The sequence below is a fragment of the Diabrotica virgifera genome, chromosome 9 (genome assembly GCF_917563875.1).
Source record: "Diabrotica virgifera virgifera chromosome 9, PGI_DIABVI_V3a".
Classification (NCBI taxonomy): Eukaryota; Metazoa; Arthropoda; class Insecta; order Coleoptera; family Chrysomelidae; genus Diabrotica; species Diabrotica virgifera.
The window spans coordinates 94,706,149-94,724,896 of NC_065451.1; positions in this window are offsets into that span (position 1 = coordinate 94,706,149).

Here is an 18,748-nt window from a genome sequence, read left to right on the forward strand (position 1 = left end):
TGAAGGCAATACCCTTAAAAATGAGAATGACAATATATATGATAATTATGGATAGGGCATAACTTGATATGTTACTTGATTTCTTATGTTGATTGCTTTTCGTTTATGGGTTGGCAAAACATGATTCAAACTTTCAAAATGCTTTACTGAAAAATTAGGCTAGATCAACATATCAACCATTGCCATAACGCTACAGGTATAACAATTTAATTAACAATGATACATAAGTGTCTCTGGAATAACAAATCTGAAAATTATGGGAACAGGGTATTGAGAGAGAAGGCAATAAAGACACTTATATCAGAATTAAGTATTGCATAACTTTTAGAAAATGACATTAAATTGAAAATAAAAAATATTTGAACAAGATATATGACAAAATAATAATTGCAGAGTTTTGTGTTAAAACTTAATACATAATGAAAGTGGCAATGAAATATTTGCTATTATTTTGATAAGTTGCCGATTGTCAGAATGACAATTCACTAATTTAATTTTATGTCGTACACCTTCGGAAAGCATCTAAATTTCAGAAGAAGAATAAAAAATGTAATACAGTAAAAATAAATCCATTTATTAGAACCATAATAATACAGTCCACACAAGATATTTATACATTTTGTTTAGGAATATATTAAGGTTTTAGTTTTAATTTTTTCAGTATTAATAAATTCTTTAAATGTTAGTTTATAAACTGTTTAATGCCATGGCATTAAGTACAAGTTGTTAGCTGCAAACTGTGTATAATTTGTTCATAAACAATATCTGCTATACGAGATGGTACCTTTGTATTGAGTCTGGTTTCAAATCCGCTCAATCTAAAATAATGTTTAAGTTTTCTTTGAAAAGTGTAATGCAATCAGGTCCAGATAGCCCACAATGATTTATACCAGCTTTTATGATATGTTAGGCCAGCTGCTCCAGTTACCCCTGTTAATTGAGGTAACTGGACCCATCGAACATACAATTTTTTTTATTACTGTAATACCTTCAATCAAATTAAGGTTTTTTACATATAAGTAGTATTAAATGAAATAAGTAGTATTATACATATAGTTAAAACTGACTTGTCTTTGATCATTAGGTAACTAAAAATCTGACCTGAACGCAGATTTGTTGTAAAATCCTGATCCAATTACCTCACCTTACCCTACATTATTAATTTTAAAAAATTAAAATAGCAAATTACAAAAATTTCTACAAATTAACCTCCTAATTAACTTCTACAATATAAAAAATAAGTATGTATTATGACAGGTTAAAGTTCTTGTTCTTTTTTTTTGGCTAATAATGTATTTTGGCATGTTGATGTACTTAAGAAATTTCTATTTTTTCTTTTTATTAAATTTAGTGACGAAAAAACTATCTACCATGAGGCAAGCAAGATAGGTTCTTGAGGAACTTGCATAAAGTTGGAAATAATGGTGAACCCAATGCATTTTTACTGGAATACAACACATAAATTCTTCCAAATCAATTTGATTGTTGAATTTATTTTTCAAGATGTTCATCAGATATTATGTTAGGAAATTTTCTCGCAAGTTTTATGATGCTTTCAACTTAATTTATATGTAAGTCTTTATCACTAATTTCCTCCACACCATTATCTATAATTTCTTGTACTTGAAATCCTAAATATAGATTTTCAATAGACACAAAATGCCTTGGATCATTTGGATCAATGGTATGTATACAGGGTGAGTCATGAGGAACTGTACATACTCCTACCTCACATAGAGGCCCCTATGGGGAATAACAAATGACCATTAAAAAGTGTCTGCTCCCATTGTTTAATAATATACAGGGCGAGTTTCGCACTTTGACAGAAATTTGTATTCGTCATAATTTTTGAACGGTCAGATCGATGTGTCTCTTATTTTGGTCAATCGTTACACTATTGCCACCTAATCAACTGATTTATTCAAACTAGAAAAAAATCAGGTCCGGCTTTAAAAAAATTAGTTCGTTTGGGTCTTAGAAAAAATTTCACCCTGTATAAGCTTTTTGAAAACTGTAATATGAATTTTACAAATAAGACAAATAGGCAATTAAAATAACACATTTATTTTTTTCCGCACACGATTGCTTAATTTTTTATAAAAAAATCAAATTTGATTATGAATTAAAAGTTTGGTAAAGTGAACCATAGATTTAACAAAATTAACTTTTATTACCAAAATTAATTTTTTTTAACAAATATTTAATTTATGTTACCACCAATTAACTGATTTATTCAAGCAAGAAAAAAATCAGGTCCGGATTTAAAAAAAAAGGTTCGTTTTGGTCTTAGAAAAAATTTCACCCTGTATACGCTTGTTGAAAACTCTAATATGATTTTTACAAATTAGACGAATAGGCAATTAAAATGGCATATTTATTTTTTCCCCACACGATTATTAAATTTTTTATAAAAAAAATCAAATTTGACTATGAATAACTAAAAGTTTGGTAAAGTGAACCATAGATTAAAAAAAATAACTTTTATTACAAAAATGAATTTTTTTTGAACAAATATTTAATTTATGTTATCACCCAATCAACTGATTTATTCAAACTAGAAAAAAATCAGGCCCGGATTTAAAAAATTAGTTTGTTCGGGTCTTAGAAAAAGTTTCACCTTGTATACGTTTTTTGAAAACTCTAATATGAATTTTACAAATAAGACAAATAGGCAATTAAAATGGCATATTTATTTTTTCCCCACACGTTTACTTATTTTTTTATTAAAAAATCAAATTTGACTATGCATAAAAAGTTTGGCAAAGTTTTTGCATAGATTTAAAAAAATTAACTTTTTTACAAAAATTAATTTACAAAAACAGCGTTTTTGTTAAAATTAAAAGTTTTACCATTTTTTTTTTCTATAACACGTCTAGATCTAAAACTTCCCATAACGCTTCTTTTGGACTCTATAGTTTAACATAGACGTGATCAAATTGATAAATTTTAAATTTTTCCACCTAATTTTTGCGATTTACAAGTTTGCTACTTTTACAAGAAGAAGACTGAAAGTCTACAACAATTTTCATAGCCTTCACAATGGTAAGAGGTATGTGCTGTAAAAATTTCAGAAAAAAAATATTAAAATGGAACAGAGTTGTAGCGAGTTAACCGTGAGTTCATTTCTTTTTTCATTTTTAGGTTAAAATTCCGATTTTGACAAATTTGATTTTTTAATAAAAAATTAAGTTATCGTGTGGGGAAAAAAATAAATATGCCATTTTAATTGCCTGTTTGTCTTATTTGTAAAATTCATATTAGAGTTTTTAAAAAGCGTATACATGGTGAAATTTTTTCTAAGACCAAAACGAACTAATTTTTTAAATCCGGACGTGATTTTTCTCTAGTTTGAATAAATCAGTTGATTGGACGGTAACATAATTTACTTATTTGTGCAAAAAAAATTAATTTTTGTAATAAAAGTTATTTTTTTAAATCTATGGTTCACTTTACGAAACTTTTAATTCATAGTGAAATTTGATTTTTTTATAAAAAATTAAGTATTCGTGTGCGGAAAAAAATAAATATGCCGTTTTAATTGTCGATTTGTCTAATTTGAAAAATTCATATTAGAGTTTTCAAAAAGCATATACAGGGTGAAATTTTTTCTAAGACCCAAACGAACTAATTTTTTTAAAGCCGGACCTGATTTTTTTCTAGTTTGAATAAATTAATTGATTAGGTGGTAATAGTGTAACGATTGGCCAAAATAAGAGACACATCGATCTGACCGTTCAAAAATTATGACGAATACAAATTTCTGTCAAAATGCGAAACTCGCCCTGTATATTATTAAGCAATGGGAGCAGACACTTTTTAATGGTCATTTGTTATTCCCCATAGGAGCCTCTATACGAGGTAGGAGTATGTACAGTTCCTCATGACTCACCCTGTATTTGTGTTGTTAACATACGTAACAGTCATATAACTCTTTAATATTTGTTTATAAAGTGCCGAAATTATTGGTAATATTTGATGTAATCGTGGTTTTTCCGACTGAAAGTCAAGATTTGCTGCATTTACAATTTTTAAAATGTATGACAAAACAACAAGTATAATATTATTTTTTTAAAGGACTCAGAATATTATCTGCTTTATGTGTTTGATCCTCAAATACCGCATTTGTGAAATATAACACGAAAGCATCATATTGTAACAGAATTCTGTCCACCACCTGTTGTAATGATAGCCACCTGGTTTGCGATGGTCTGAGGAGTCTATGTGGTTTAAGGTCACAAAATTCTTGAAATTCTTTAAAAATATTTAATATTTTGGCACTCAAATTAAAATGAGAATATATATCTCGTACAAAATCTTCTATAGATCGCGGAAGTTTTAAACATGCGTTAGAAGAACGTAAATTTAGCTAGTGTGATGTACAACCAACAACAACTAGATGTGGTGAACAGTCCGTTAACAATTTTCTAACGCCGTTTAACTGACCCATCATGGTAATGCAGTTATCAGCAGAGAAACCTACCATATTCTTAATATTAATGTTGTGTGAATTAAAAAATAACAGAATTGCATTAAATACATTCTCTGCAGTACTCCCATTATTTAGTTCTAACAGCCCTAAAAACTTGTCTTGCACTTTTTTTAAGTCTATTGAAAAATACCTTTCCAGGATGACTAAACACTTCTTTGCTGATATATGTGTGATTTCATCGATAATGTTGAGAAAATGTTGTTTTCTTTATGATTTTGACGCGATATTAACTTAACAAAATAAACAGGATATAGGATGTAGGATAAGTTTCTTTACACTTTAAACTGTCTGCTAGATAAACTCGACACAGAAAAGCACTTAAATGTTTGTAACAGATTTAGGCTATTGATTATGTATTTTAGAAAGGAACTACAACGTTAACGGGGTTTTATTATTTCATATAGTCAATGGACCTCTAAATATGAAAAACCCGCGGAGTGCTACCATTTATAGGGGTGCGTTTTTGATAAAGGGGTGAATTAGTCCCTAGGCACACAGCGAATTAGGGTGAGTTATATGTACTTTTGGTACAAACACGTCTACAGGAAAATTGTTCCAGGTTAAATTTACTATCGAAACATCACATTTTAAAGTCAAAAATGTTTTTTTACAAAAATATATTTAAAAGAAAAGCAAGAAAAAAACGCAAAAGATAGCAATTTTGTTTTTTGCCCATAACTTTTTTCCACGGGGATATAGATATAGGTATTGCTTTACGGAAAAAAACTTTCATCATTCTTCTTTAAAATGACATTTAGTAAAAGTCTACAATTTATAGTTTCCAAAATATGATTTTTCAAAGTTCACCATTCACAGCGATTTTGGCCCATTTTCCTTGTTACTTCACAAACATTGTTCTGTAACTTTTTTTTACGTAATTTTAGGTTAATGCAATATCTCATTTAGTAGGAAAAAAAGTCAATTACCTTTAAAACGGTCTATTGTAGAAGGCTGTATGACTATTTGTAAACAAGATATGGTTGTTCAAACTTTTATACGTTTATTGATTTTTGATATATTTTTTGATTATTTTTAAATTTCTCATTATAACTTTTTTTATTATATATTTAGGTATATACATTGTCGAATAAAAAATAAAGCTTATTTTCTTTACTTGAAAATGGTGTATTGCAAAAAAATTCTAGGATTATTTTTAAACGAGAGATGCTTTTTCAAATGTAACGTGTACACATGCAACAGGTCCCACTAAGTTGGAACCATATAAAAAACTTTTTTATTATTAACTATATGAAAAGAATTATTCTTTATAAAATGCTCCGCATAGTTAAAACCTAAAATGCAATCATCAGACATAAAATTTTATCAATAGTGTACGAGGCATTTTAAAAATATGAACTTCGCTCAAGAGTAAAGTACGAGTAAAGTAAGAGTATTTCACAATATCGAAAAGTGTTATTAAGAAAAGTTATGTTAGAATATGCAATTATATTCTTTTAAATGAAAAAAATATAAAAAAATTTAAAATTTTAAAAAGTAAAGAAAATATGCTTTTTTGTATTCCACAATATATGTATACTTAAATGTAAATAAAATAAGTCATAATGAGAAATTTAAACAATAATCATTAAAAATATTAAAAATCATCGAAAGTATAAAACCTTGAAAAAGCATAACTTGCTTAAAAACATCCGTATAGTCTTATAGAATAGATGATTTTAAAGGTAACTGACTTTTATTTCTACAAAATGTACCATTGTATATACCTAGAAATGCGTAGAAAAAAAATACAGAACAATGTTTGCGAAATATTGGGGAAAATGGCAGAATAATGCTGTGAGCGGCGAAGTTTGAAAAATCCTATTTCAGAAACTATAAATCCTAGAGACTTTTACCAAACTACGTTTTAAAGAGGAAGATTGAAAGTTATTTTTCGCTGAAGCAATGCCTATGCCTACACCTATATAGCTGTGGAAAAAAGGTATGGGGCAAAAAACAAAATTGCTTTCTTTTGTGTTTTTTTCTTACTTTTCTTTTGAATATATTTTTGTAAAAAGAAATATTTTTGACTTTAAAATGTGATATTTCGATAGTAAATTTAACCTGAAATAATTTTCCTGTAGACGTGTTTGTACCAAAAGTGGATACAACTCGCTCTAATTCACCCTGTGCCTAGGGACTAATTCACCCCTTTCTCAAAAACGCACCCATTTAAATGGTAGCACTGCACGGTTTTTTCAAATATAGAGGTCCATTGACCATATGGCACAATAAAATCCCGTTAACGTTGTAGTTCCTTTTAACTCTCTTATTTTGAACATAATCAATAGCCTAATTGTTTCACCCTATGACTTGGCGGTGGCGTGATTACGACTGCGACTTTTCGTATGAGAATATGTAGCTATATCAGTATACAAATACCACGTTGCCACGTCATCAGAAAGGGCATTAAAATTAAAATAAACCAAAAGAGGGCATAAACATGGCCCTCGCCTTGGCAAGCAGTGCCAACAAATACCGCTAAACAACTGTTCAAATGTCTTGTCTCTCAACTAACTTAGTCCGAAATAGGCAACAGACACACTCTGGCGAAAGAACGAGTAATAATACCATTGTCTGTCTTTATCTTGAAAATTCTTGCTGCACCATCGCTGCCGCGTATTAGTTCAATCACGCGACCTAACTTCCACCTTAATGGAGGCAAATTGTCCTCTTTAATAAGCACTAACGCATTTTCCTACCAATGGGTAGTAGTCCACTTGATACGTTTCTGTAGTTCGGAGATGTATTCCTTGTTCCAGTGCTCCCATATATGCTGAGAAAGCTGCTGGAAATGTTGAAATTTCGAGAGACGATTGACTGGAATATGACGTTCTGGATCTGGATTGGTAGTAAGTGGTCTTCCGATGAGAACATGTGCAGGAATCAAGGGTGAGAGATCACTAGGATCACAGGAAAGAGGATGAATAGGTCGGGAATTTATTATGGCTTCAATTTGCACAAGCAATGAATAAAATTCTTCGAACGTTACGTTACGAATACGGAGGTATGAAAGACCACGAAATATTATCCTTTAGCAAGGATAATATTTTATCCTTGCTATCTCTTGCCTTGGAATCTCTTATCGCTGGAGTGTGCTGCTCTAAAAACTCTTTCAAAACTCTCAATTCCGAACTAGCTGCTATAAAATTGGTTCCATAATCGGAAACCACCCTTTGAGGCTTGCCTCTGCACGCAATAAATCTCTTAAAGGCCAACAGAAATGATTCCTTAGATAATTCGGTAACTAATTCTAAAGGCATGGCTTTCGTACAGAAACAAATGAATAAACACATGTAACTCTTTATTAATCTGCAACCTCGACCCTTTCTACATAGTCTACACCGATTTTCGATGAACGGTGGACCACCTGCGAAGCGCGAAGCAGGTAAACTTCCCATCACTGGCTGAATTGGCTTAGATTTTAAACGAAAACATTTCACAGATTTATACATGGTACGTCGTGCCAAATTTCTACCCGATACAGGCCAGAAAGTTTCTCTTATTGTAGAGAGTAAAAGTTGAGGACCAGCATGCATTAGATCCTTGTGAAAATGACTAAATATTAACGCCGTAACTACGTGATCTGCCCCTAAAATAATTGGGTGCTTTTTGCCATACGCAAACTCAGAATGTTTTAAACAGCCGCCTCCTCCCAGAACGCCCTGACTATCAAGAAATGGAGATAAATTTATAAGTTCACTGTTTTTCTTCAAAGACCTTTTCTGGCTCAAAAGACTAATTTTGCTAAAAAAATTGTGCCAGGCTTGTGCCTGGCACAGCTTGTTAACACAAAACCTTTATGTTTTTTCTCTTTTCGTTGATTTCAGCAGACGCAACTTGTAAATTTGGCCATTTATCCGATTCTTGCATGAGCCACTCCGGTCCATGCCACCATAAGTTGCGTTCCATTATTTTTTCGGGTTTGACGCCTCTGGGCACTAGATCTGCAGGATTATCCTTACCGAGAACATGACGCCACTGCGCAAATGAAGTGGTTTCCTGGATCTCTGCTACGCGATTGCTCACAAACGTCTTCAATAAATTAGCCAGGGTTTTCAACCAGCTGATCACTATTGAGGAGTCTGTTCAGAGGTAGCATGCTTTAAATTGTAGATTTAACGGAATTTTGACCTTATTGGTCAAACGCGATAAAATGATTGCTCCACAGAGCTCTTAAAGTGGCAAGGTAACGGGCTTTACGGGCGCAACCTTGCTCTTCGCACATAATAAAAATGAATACGACCTACCTAACGAATCGGTAGATTTTACGTATTATGCAAGTGTCGTATGCTCTTTCTGCGGAATTACAAAATCCATATATCATAAATAGAATTAGGTTTTTCAATCGATTTTGGATCAAAAGTTGCAATATATACACACCGGCACAAAATTCCGCCACCCAAAATTTTTGATTAATTTAGACAATTCATAACTTTATTATTTGTTCTCCGATTTTCAAAATTCTTACACTAGTTTGTAGGTACATGTATTTATATCGTTTGATATTATTCTGGTAACACAAAAATTTTGCTTGCATGGCATTATACAGGGGTGAGTGGAAGCCTTGTATTTTCTCCTAAATTTAAAAAATTCTTTGGAAAAATGGAAGAGCTGATTTTGTTTCATACTCCTGTCATATTATCCCGGAGGCATCATTAAAACTTTGTTTTTTGAATTATCCGAATAGCTCTTTTCTTGTAAGAGCTGTACCATTTTTTGTAAATCAAAACACTGATTGACTCATAAAATAGAGGTTGGATTAATAAGATTGGAATGACCCGCGTGCAGCCCAGATCTCAATTCTATTGAGAATTTATAGGATGAATTAAAAAAAGCTATTCGCCATCATCCTAGGCCTCCAGAAAATTTGGTACAGTTATGGCCCTGGTAGTGGAATATCGGGCTATTCCCCAGGCTAGGATAACACATCATTCTTCTTCTTGTGCCACTCCTATCGGAGATTGGAAATCATCAAGGCTACCCTGACTTTGTTTACAGCTGACCTAAAAAGTTCATTAGTGGTGCAGCCAAACCACTGTCTCAAATTCCGCATCCATGACATTCTTCTACGGCCTGGATTCCGTTACGGCCTAACACATCATTATTCGATGCCAAACAGATTGCGAGCAGTCGTTGCTGCAAGAGGTAGACATACCCGCTATAGAATTGTTTTGTTGTTAATTTTGTTTTGTGTTGGTAATTTTAGTGAGTTTCATAGTTTTAATTAAATAAACCTCAAAAGCAGTGTTTTTATTGACAGCTCTTACAACAAAAGAGATATTCGGATAATTCAAAAAACAAAACCTTAGTGATATCTCCAGGATAATACAAAAGTATTACGAAACAAAATCAGCCCTCCAATTTTCCCACAGAATTTTTTAAAGTTAGGAGAAAATACAACGCTTTCATTTACCCCCGTATAATACCATCTAAGCAAAATATTTTTGTTACCGGAATAATAACAAACGACATCAATTCATGTAACTACAAACTGATGCAAGATTCTTGAAATTAGGAGTACAAATAATAAGGTTATAGATTGTCAAACTTAATCAAAAATTTTGGGTGACGGAATTTTATGCCGGTGAGTGTATAATAATAAGGGGCTTCTTAAACCAAATTGATTTTTAATTTCTAAGCAACTCAATTAAAAATTCCCGGCATCTAGTATAAAAGTCAGTTTTCTTCTCTTGACGGAGTTTTTAAATATTTTGAATGAATAACTTCTACCCCGAGATAAATATTTAGTACAAGAAATTGCCTTGAATTTTCTGGACTTATATCTGCTAAAGCACATTGATGAACGTAATTAGGATTTGTATTTTACATCGGTTTTATAGCGTTCTACGCCTTTCCGTTCCCAATCGCCACTCCTTTCTATTGTGGCAATCTTTCTTTCCGACATCGCTCTTTATCTATGCAATTGCTCAATTGCTGGTCTTCCTCGTTTTTATTTTGCTGTGGGTGTCCATTCTAACACTTTTTTGGAGATTCTCCTTTCTTCCCTACGTGTCCGTACCATACTAGCTGTTGTCTTTCGATGTCATCTATTATTGTTCTTTCTACTTCCATTTGTTGTCTAATGTCGTCGTTTCTTATGTGTTCTAGTCTAGATATTCTTGCTGACCCTCTCCAAAAATCCATCTCGGTGGTTAGTAATTTATCTTTGGAGCTGAAATCTGGCATTTAACAACAAGTACATAGGTTAACACTGGTTTTAATATTGTGTTGTAAATTCGTTTTTTACTTTCTGTTCTTATATTTTTTCCCACAGTACCGAATTCATGGCTCCTATCACCTGTTTTCTTTACTATCCTTTCCTTAATACATATGTTCTTCGTTTCGTCGTGTACTAGTTAGTTTTATTCCCAGATATCTGTACCTTAGAGGTATAGGATTGTATCTCCATTTTAGCAGTATTCGAGAAAACAAGGCTTAAAGTTTTATAATACGGAAATGAAAAAAAAATTAATAAAAATGCATATTCGGCTTTTTTACAATTTAATTAAATAACCAATTGAAGTACTGAGCTACAGAAATATCAAAAATTTCTTACACCTAACCAAAATTGAGGCACTTGCGACTATTGACTACTAAATAAAAAATCAGGTAAAGAATATGAAATGAAAGTTGTAACTCCAAATCTACCCGAAAAAATTAAATTAAAAATATAATGTAATTAAGAAATTCAGTCCGAGTCAAAGTTTTCTTCCTCTTGATGTGCTGTTATCATTTCTTTATAAAAGCTTTGAAATTGTAACGGTATCCACTCACATAACTTCAATAGATGTTGATGTTTCTTTGCAGTTATACCTTTAGGTTCATTGCGGAGAGTAGGCAGCTTGTCTGGAAATGCTGCTACGCTTTGTCTAGAATGTCTACGTAAGTTCACCGTTTTTAATTGTGTATCGGTGAATTCTGTTTTGTAATAAAGCAGACCTGGGGTTTACCTGGGTACACGATGTACTTCTAGCCACACTGCCGATGACATAAGGAAACTTTGCTTTTCAGTATTTACTTTTCGGCTAACAAATGGAGCCTGTGAAGATTTATACAATATATTGAAGTTTTTAAAGTCATTTAGTTCCATATCCCAAACTGTAGCTCCTACCGATCTTACCAGCTGCTGCCAATCCCACGGTGTAACAATACTCAATACCGGTTGCTTCTTTAGAGTACGTTCAATAAGACCATGAACATGGTCTGCTTCCATGTGGGTATGCCCTGTAAGTAAAAACTTATGAATGATTGTTTTTAAAGAAGGGCTAACACTCATAAGAAAAAAGTAATTGACTGCCATCATAATATTTCTGTTTTGACTTGAACAGTTATCTGACCAAATTATCAAGGTCTCCGTATTAGAGTTTTTTACAACTTCTTCTGCCCACTTCAATAAGGCTGACGATATTTCGTTACCACCTTTACCAGCAACAGATTCATCCCACATCACACAATAGGCCTTCTTTTCTGTAGAATCATACATTGTGAGATTTAAAGTCCAAAGCTTTAAGCAATAAAAGATTTTTGAGTTAGATAGATAGGGGGTGGGTAGACATTTCTGCAAATCTACCAACAACCCACTACAGGTAATTACGTCCTACAACAGATGTCTTTTCCACCAACATCGAGATATCCGGATTTACCAACGCAAAACACTCCCATCAATAAAGCATGCCATGTTTCTAAGCGAAATAATGAAACCAAACTCTCTGAGGAATTAAAAGAACATGAACCAGAAGTAGAAGAGCTCTACGAACCAAACCAATTCCAAACAATAAAATCACGGAGTAAACGCAAACGAAGCGGAGACAGCCCACAGAACAACTCGAAATCAGCAAAAACTATGACCATAAGTAACAAAGTTGAACTGAGCAATCGTTTTGATATACTGCAAGATACTGAGGGAGATCAAAACGAAACCACAAACGACAACAAAAGTACCGCAAAGAAAGTAAGCATTCCACGATTTATATTATACGGGGTGAATAAAAATGCCTCAAACCTGCTAAAGTTAATTGAAACAGTAACAACTGATTTTACATATCGCTTACTTTACGATAATAAAATGAAAATACAAGCCAATAGTGTTGAAAATTATAAAAAAATTAAAACACTACTGGATGAAAATAAGATTGTAAGACATACATACAAATTACCAGAAGAAAAACTTTTTCGAGTAGTTTTGAGAAACCTCCACCACAATACAGACACCAATGAAATAATAACAGCGCTAAAAGAAAAAGGTCACATGGTTCATCAAATATTGAATGTCAGAGATAAACGAACCAAGGAGCCAAAAAACTTATTCTTTATAGACCTCCAACGAAACGAAAAATATAAAGAAATCTATGACATCAAATTATTACTGCATGCAGTGGTTAGATTCGACATGCCATATAAAAAGCAAGTAATAGTCCAGTGCAAGAGATGTCAGAATTATGGACACACTAGAAATCAATGTACACAGCAATTTCGATGTGTTAAATGTGCAGGACTACACGATTATAGACAGTGCACAAAGAAAAAAGAGGATGGTAAGCCACCCAAATGTTCTCTTTGCGGAGGAGCGCATCCCTTAAACTACAAAGGGTGCCAGGTATATCTAGATATCATAAATCGTAGATTTCCTCAAAACAGAAGTGCACCTGGCAAAATAAACACACCCCAACCAGCCAAATTAACAAAACATAGTAACACAAATGAAGAAAGGTCAGTAGCTATGACGTATGCAGAAGCTGCAGCAGAACATGTAGTGTTACCAACAAATACAAACCCCCAACCAAATTCCTCAGCAAATGATTTTTAAGTAATAGCATTTCTACAACACCAAAACAATTACCTCCAGCAACAAAACAGACAACTGCAGCTAACTATTGAAAAACAACAAGCTTCAATCAACGACTTAATACTAGAGGTTAAAAACCTAAGATTGGAGGTAAAACAAGACAGGGAAACTAGAGTATAGATGGCACAGTTATTCAAAATTGCTCTCTGGAATGCTAATGGTGTATTGAACCATAAAAATGAATTGCATGTATTTCTAGAGTCTCATAAAATAGATATAATGCTAATTTCAGAATCCCACCTAACTTCTAACACTAGTTTCAAGATACATGGATATACCAGTTATAATGCAGCGCACCCCGATGCTGTTAGACTAGCAAGAGCAGGAGCCATGGTCCTAATAAAGGATGGCATTAAACACCATTTGGCTAACAAAGTAGAAGAAACATACCTCCAAGCAGTCAGCTTAGTCATAGAGGATTGGATAGGGCCAATAGCGGTTTCAGCTGCCTACTGCCCTCCTAATTATCCACCTAACAAAGAAGCATTCACCAACCTCTTCAAAAGTCTTGGCAATAGATTCCTAGCAGGGGGTGACTACAATGCTAAACATACCAGCTGGGGATCTCGGCTTACAACACCCGGTAGAGGCAGAATACTCCATCAAGTAAAACAGGAATTAAAACTAGACCATCTATCTACATATCGACCAACCTACTGGCCAACAGATCATCGAAAAATAAATAATAATAATATCGTATGGCATTTTTGCCGGGGAGATCCTTTCGGATAGTTCCAGCGCCAATTACATCTTTAACCCTGTTTCAAGTAACTAGTGTCGATGTACACTAGCCCAGGGGGACCGACGGCTTAACGTACTCTCCGAGGCACGGTGAGACGGCTCGTGTCATTATTGGAAATGAAAATGGTTTGTCTTTGGCAGGGATCGAACCCACGTCTACTGGCGTATGAGGCCAGCGTTTATGCCGTTACCCACGGCCGCTCACGTCGAAAAATACCTGACTGCCTAGATTTCTTCATTACAAAAGGTTTTGCACAAGGATACCTAGACATACAGTCAAATTTTGATATTGCTTCTGATCATACACCAGTAATTGCTACAATTAACTCTTCGGTAGTATTAAAAGAAAAACCAATAACCTTATGCAATAACAAAACTAATTGGGATCTATTCCGGGATAAAATTGAAGAAAAGCTAAACCTAGCTATATCCTTAAAGAATGCAAAAAAACTCGAAGTTGCGGTGGAGTACTTCACAACACTGGTCCAAGCGGCTGCATGGGAATCAACCCCTACCACAACACCAAAGCAAAAACAAGTAAACTGCCCCTTAAATGTCAGAGAGATGATTAACGAAAAGAGAAGACTAAGAAACACCTGGCAAAGAACAAGGCACCCAGATGATAGACAAAGATACAATCGAGCTGCAAGGCAGCTAAAAGAAACACTTAGAAGACTTGAAAATAAATCATTCACAGAATATCTACAAAACTTATCACCCTCAGCCGATACTAACTATAGTCTCTGGAAAGCCACAAAACGCTTAAAACAGCCACGAGATCAAACCCCACCAATTAGAAAATCTGATGGTACCTGGGCCAAAAGAGATGGAGAAAAGGTAGAAGTTTTCGGTAGATATTTGGAGGAAGTATTTCAACCGTTACCACCTGCAAACGGAATTAATGACGACGAAATATATGCATTCCTTGAGGAAAACGAGCAACAAATGGAGCCTATTAAACACTTCACAATACAAGAAACTTACGACGTTATAAAAAATCACTTATACCCCAAGAAGGCACCTGGCTATGACCTGGTTACCGGCCAAATATTAAAAGAACTTCCTAGAAAAGCGGTCGTTATGTTGACGCAACTCTTCAACGCAGTTCTAAGACTGAAGTACTTCCCTGCACAATGTAAGGTAGCAGAAATCATATTAATTCATAAACAGGGAAAACAGCCAAATGAACCTAGCTCCTATCGACAAATCAGTTTACTACCAGTCGTCAAAAATAATGAAAAAGTTACTGATGAAGAGACTGATGGAAACTGTCGCAGCAAAAAGCTTAATCCCAGACTATCAATTTGGGTTTCGTCAGAAACACTCGACAGTAGAACAAGTGCATCGTGTTGTTAACACAGTCATCAAAGCATTCGAAGATAAAAGTTACTGTGAATCAGCTTTTTTGGATGTCAGCAAAGCCTTTGACAAGGTGCGGCATGAGGGACTCCTTTACAAATTAAAAACGCAGCTACCAACAACAATATATTTGATTCTAAAATCCTACTTAGAAGAACGATACTTCAGAGTCAGATAGGTAGATGAAGTAACTAAACTACGCATCATCAAAGCAGGAGTCCCACAAGGAAGTGTCTTAGGCCCAGTCTTATACCTACTCTTCACGGCTGATCTGCCATGTACTGATGACACAGTCACCTCTACCTTTGCTGATGACACAGCTGTATTAGCAGTAAACAGAAATCCTGAAGTAGCAGCGACAACACTACAAACCAGTCTCAACAATATAGCAACGTGGGCAAGGAAATGGCGAATTACAATAAATGAAAGTAAATCTGCACACATAACATTCACAAAATGCCATGGTGAAAGGCCAAGCATCACATTCAACAATGAACGAATACCTAAAACAGACAGCGTAAAATATTTGGGGATACACCTGGACAAACACCTAACCTGGCGTACCCACATATGGAAAAAAAGAAAGCAGCTGGATACTAAATGGAAAAAGCTGTACTGGCTCCTTGGCAGAAAATCACAATTATCATTGCGGAACAAATTACTAGCTTACAATACCGTTCTCAAACCAGTATGGACCTATGGAATCCAGTTATGGGGAACAGCATCTAAATCGAACATTGCTATCATCGAGAGATTCCAGTCAAAAGCCTTGCGCAGTATAGTAGATGCTCCTTGGTTCGTAACAAACTGAGACATTTATAATGATCTAGAGATGCCAACGGTTACTGCAGTGACGAAACAGCTTAGCACAAACTACCTAAGACGCCTAGAGCAACAGCCAAACACACTGGCAATTAATCTGCTTGACAACAGTGAAGAAACCCGAAGGCTGAAAATAAGAACACCCTTGGATCTACCATTCTAACAGCAATAATTGTACATATGAAATTAATTTTAAATTGTGATAGTTTTATTTAATTTTTTAATATCGATGTAATAATGTAAAGTTACAAATTTATATTGTTTTTTAACATAAATGTAAGAATGTAAAAGTGCATACAGAGAGTGGATCATTGGACAAACTCTCTCTCACGACATTGTACCAATCAACATGTATGCTTATTGTTATTATATGATGTAACAGATTGCAAAATAAACATTAAACAAAAAAAATTTCTGCAAATCTAGCATAATGTCTTTAGTTTTTACAGTTTAATGTGTCATTATTTTTATCGGTGTATCGGATATTAGCATCTTTTAAGTGGCAATCAATTTTATCTTGAATTGCTGCTAGCTCATCTGCTGATTGAATTTCTTGTAATGTCATAGTAAGTGACACATCACAAGTGTCATTGGATGGCATTTTAAAACCAAGATTAAACTCTGTTATAAAAATATGTCGATATAGCCACGATTTGACTATCTCACGCTTTTCCAAGCCGTCTTCACATTTAATTTTATAAAGATTATACATCTTGTCGATATTGAGTTCGCTGCCAAGATATTGTCTTTTTGCTTTGTTGCGGCTATAATGACTTTCATATATTAGGAATAACCGAATATGACTATGAACTCTTTCTTTAACATCATCTGGTACCTTATTCTCCGGAATATGCTTTCCTCGCTTATCGGTTGGTGCGAAACCGCCTACTTCTGATTTTTTTAAAGTATTTTTTACAACTGTCTCAGATGTTCTCTTCAAATCTTTGTATATTTCTTTGAGCTCGAGGTTGCCCTGGCTTCTGGTGTAATTCCGTCGAGCTCTGAGGCATCTTTCCCGGATACCTTCTATCTCATCCGTCCACCAGTAGGGGGATTTTTTATTATTTTTCTTCTTCACGGTGGCCAAACTTGCCACGTTTTGGAGAGCTCTTCTCAGTTGGCCAAGGTCAGGAATATCTTCTTCGTTTATTTTCCTGACCTCCGATAGGTACTTGTTTTTATTAAAGTATTATTCTGTATGACCTATCGGCCGCTTTATTCATCCTTTTGTTTTTACTTTATACTGTATGTAGCGGTGATAGGTAAATAATTGATCGTCGAGGACATCCCACCCCTGTACTTTCCTGGATAGCCCTTCGCTTGCGAAAGTAACGTCGATGTGTGATTGGCTGACCTCCCTTATGAATGTTGGTTTATCATTATTTAGTACTTGGAGGCCAGCCTGGGCTATACATTCGTTCCAGAGTTCCCCTTTTTTTATCGTTTATAGGGGAACCCCACAATCTTGATTTCGCGTTGAAGTCCCCGGCGATCAATATCTCTTTTTCATTTATGGCGGCACTCATTATTTTGTCAACGATAGCTTCGTATCTCATCATAGGGATGTTCGGAGATACATAGTATGCCAGGAGGCTGAAATCCCTTAGCTTAATGAGGATATGATTTCCCCCCTGACAATGCCCTGCACTCCCACATCCCTATTTCTAATGAGTACCGCCACGTTCTTTCTATTATCTTGGACCCATCCACCGCCTGTTGTGATCTTAATATTTGGTTCGGGGACGATGAGCAGGTCCGTTTCTAGCTTGCAGGCTTTTGCATGGACAAGATCGTGCGCTCGGCGCGCTCTGCCCACGTTCACCTGCAATATCCTTATACCAGGTTGATCCTTGGGATACACTTAGGTTCCGTTCCCTTAGGTAGTGTCTGCAGCAGATTCGCGTCTATCTGCTATGTTAAAATTCCTGCAAACTAAGATAAATAAATAAGTATATATAAAATTAATAAAAAATAGAATTATTTAATAAATAAAATATATGGAATAAATAAATAGAATTTTTATAAATAAAATTCTTTGGTGCTTGATTTCTGGTGTAACTTATTTTCCATGAAACTTCTTGAGAACTGGCCTCCTGTTTCACCGGCTGTGTAGGGGCCCACTCACGTTCTCCAGGAGGCCACCTCTCATCTTTTCACTGTTATTTTTGTTCTTATACACCCTTTTGGGGTTCCCTTTTCCCTCCCCTGCCGTACACCCACGCACGGTAGGCTGGGCATTGCATCCGGTGCGCCTCCTCCTTGCAAGTAAGACAGTACGCAGTGTTATTACACTGTACCGCTGTATGTCCTGTCTTTAAGCAGTTGTAGCAACAAGCTACCCTTCTCTCACCCTTACACTCATAGGTGCTATGTTCGTAGTGTAAGCACTTATAGCACCTCGTGGGGGTGTACCTCTCTGAGATGGGGCACACACACCCAGCCTATCACGATTGTATTATATTTTATGAGTTCTTCAGCATTTGTGGGGCGCA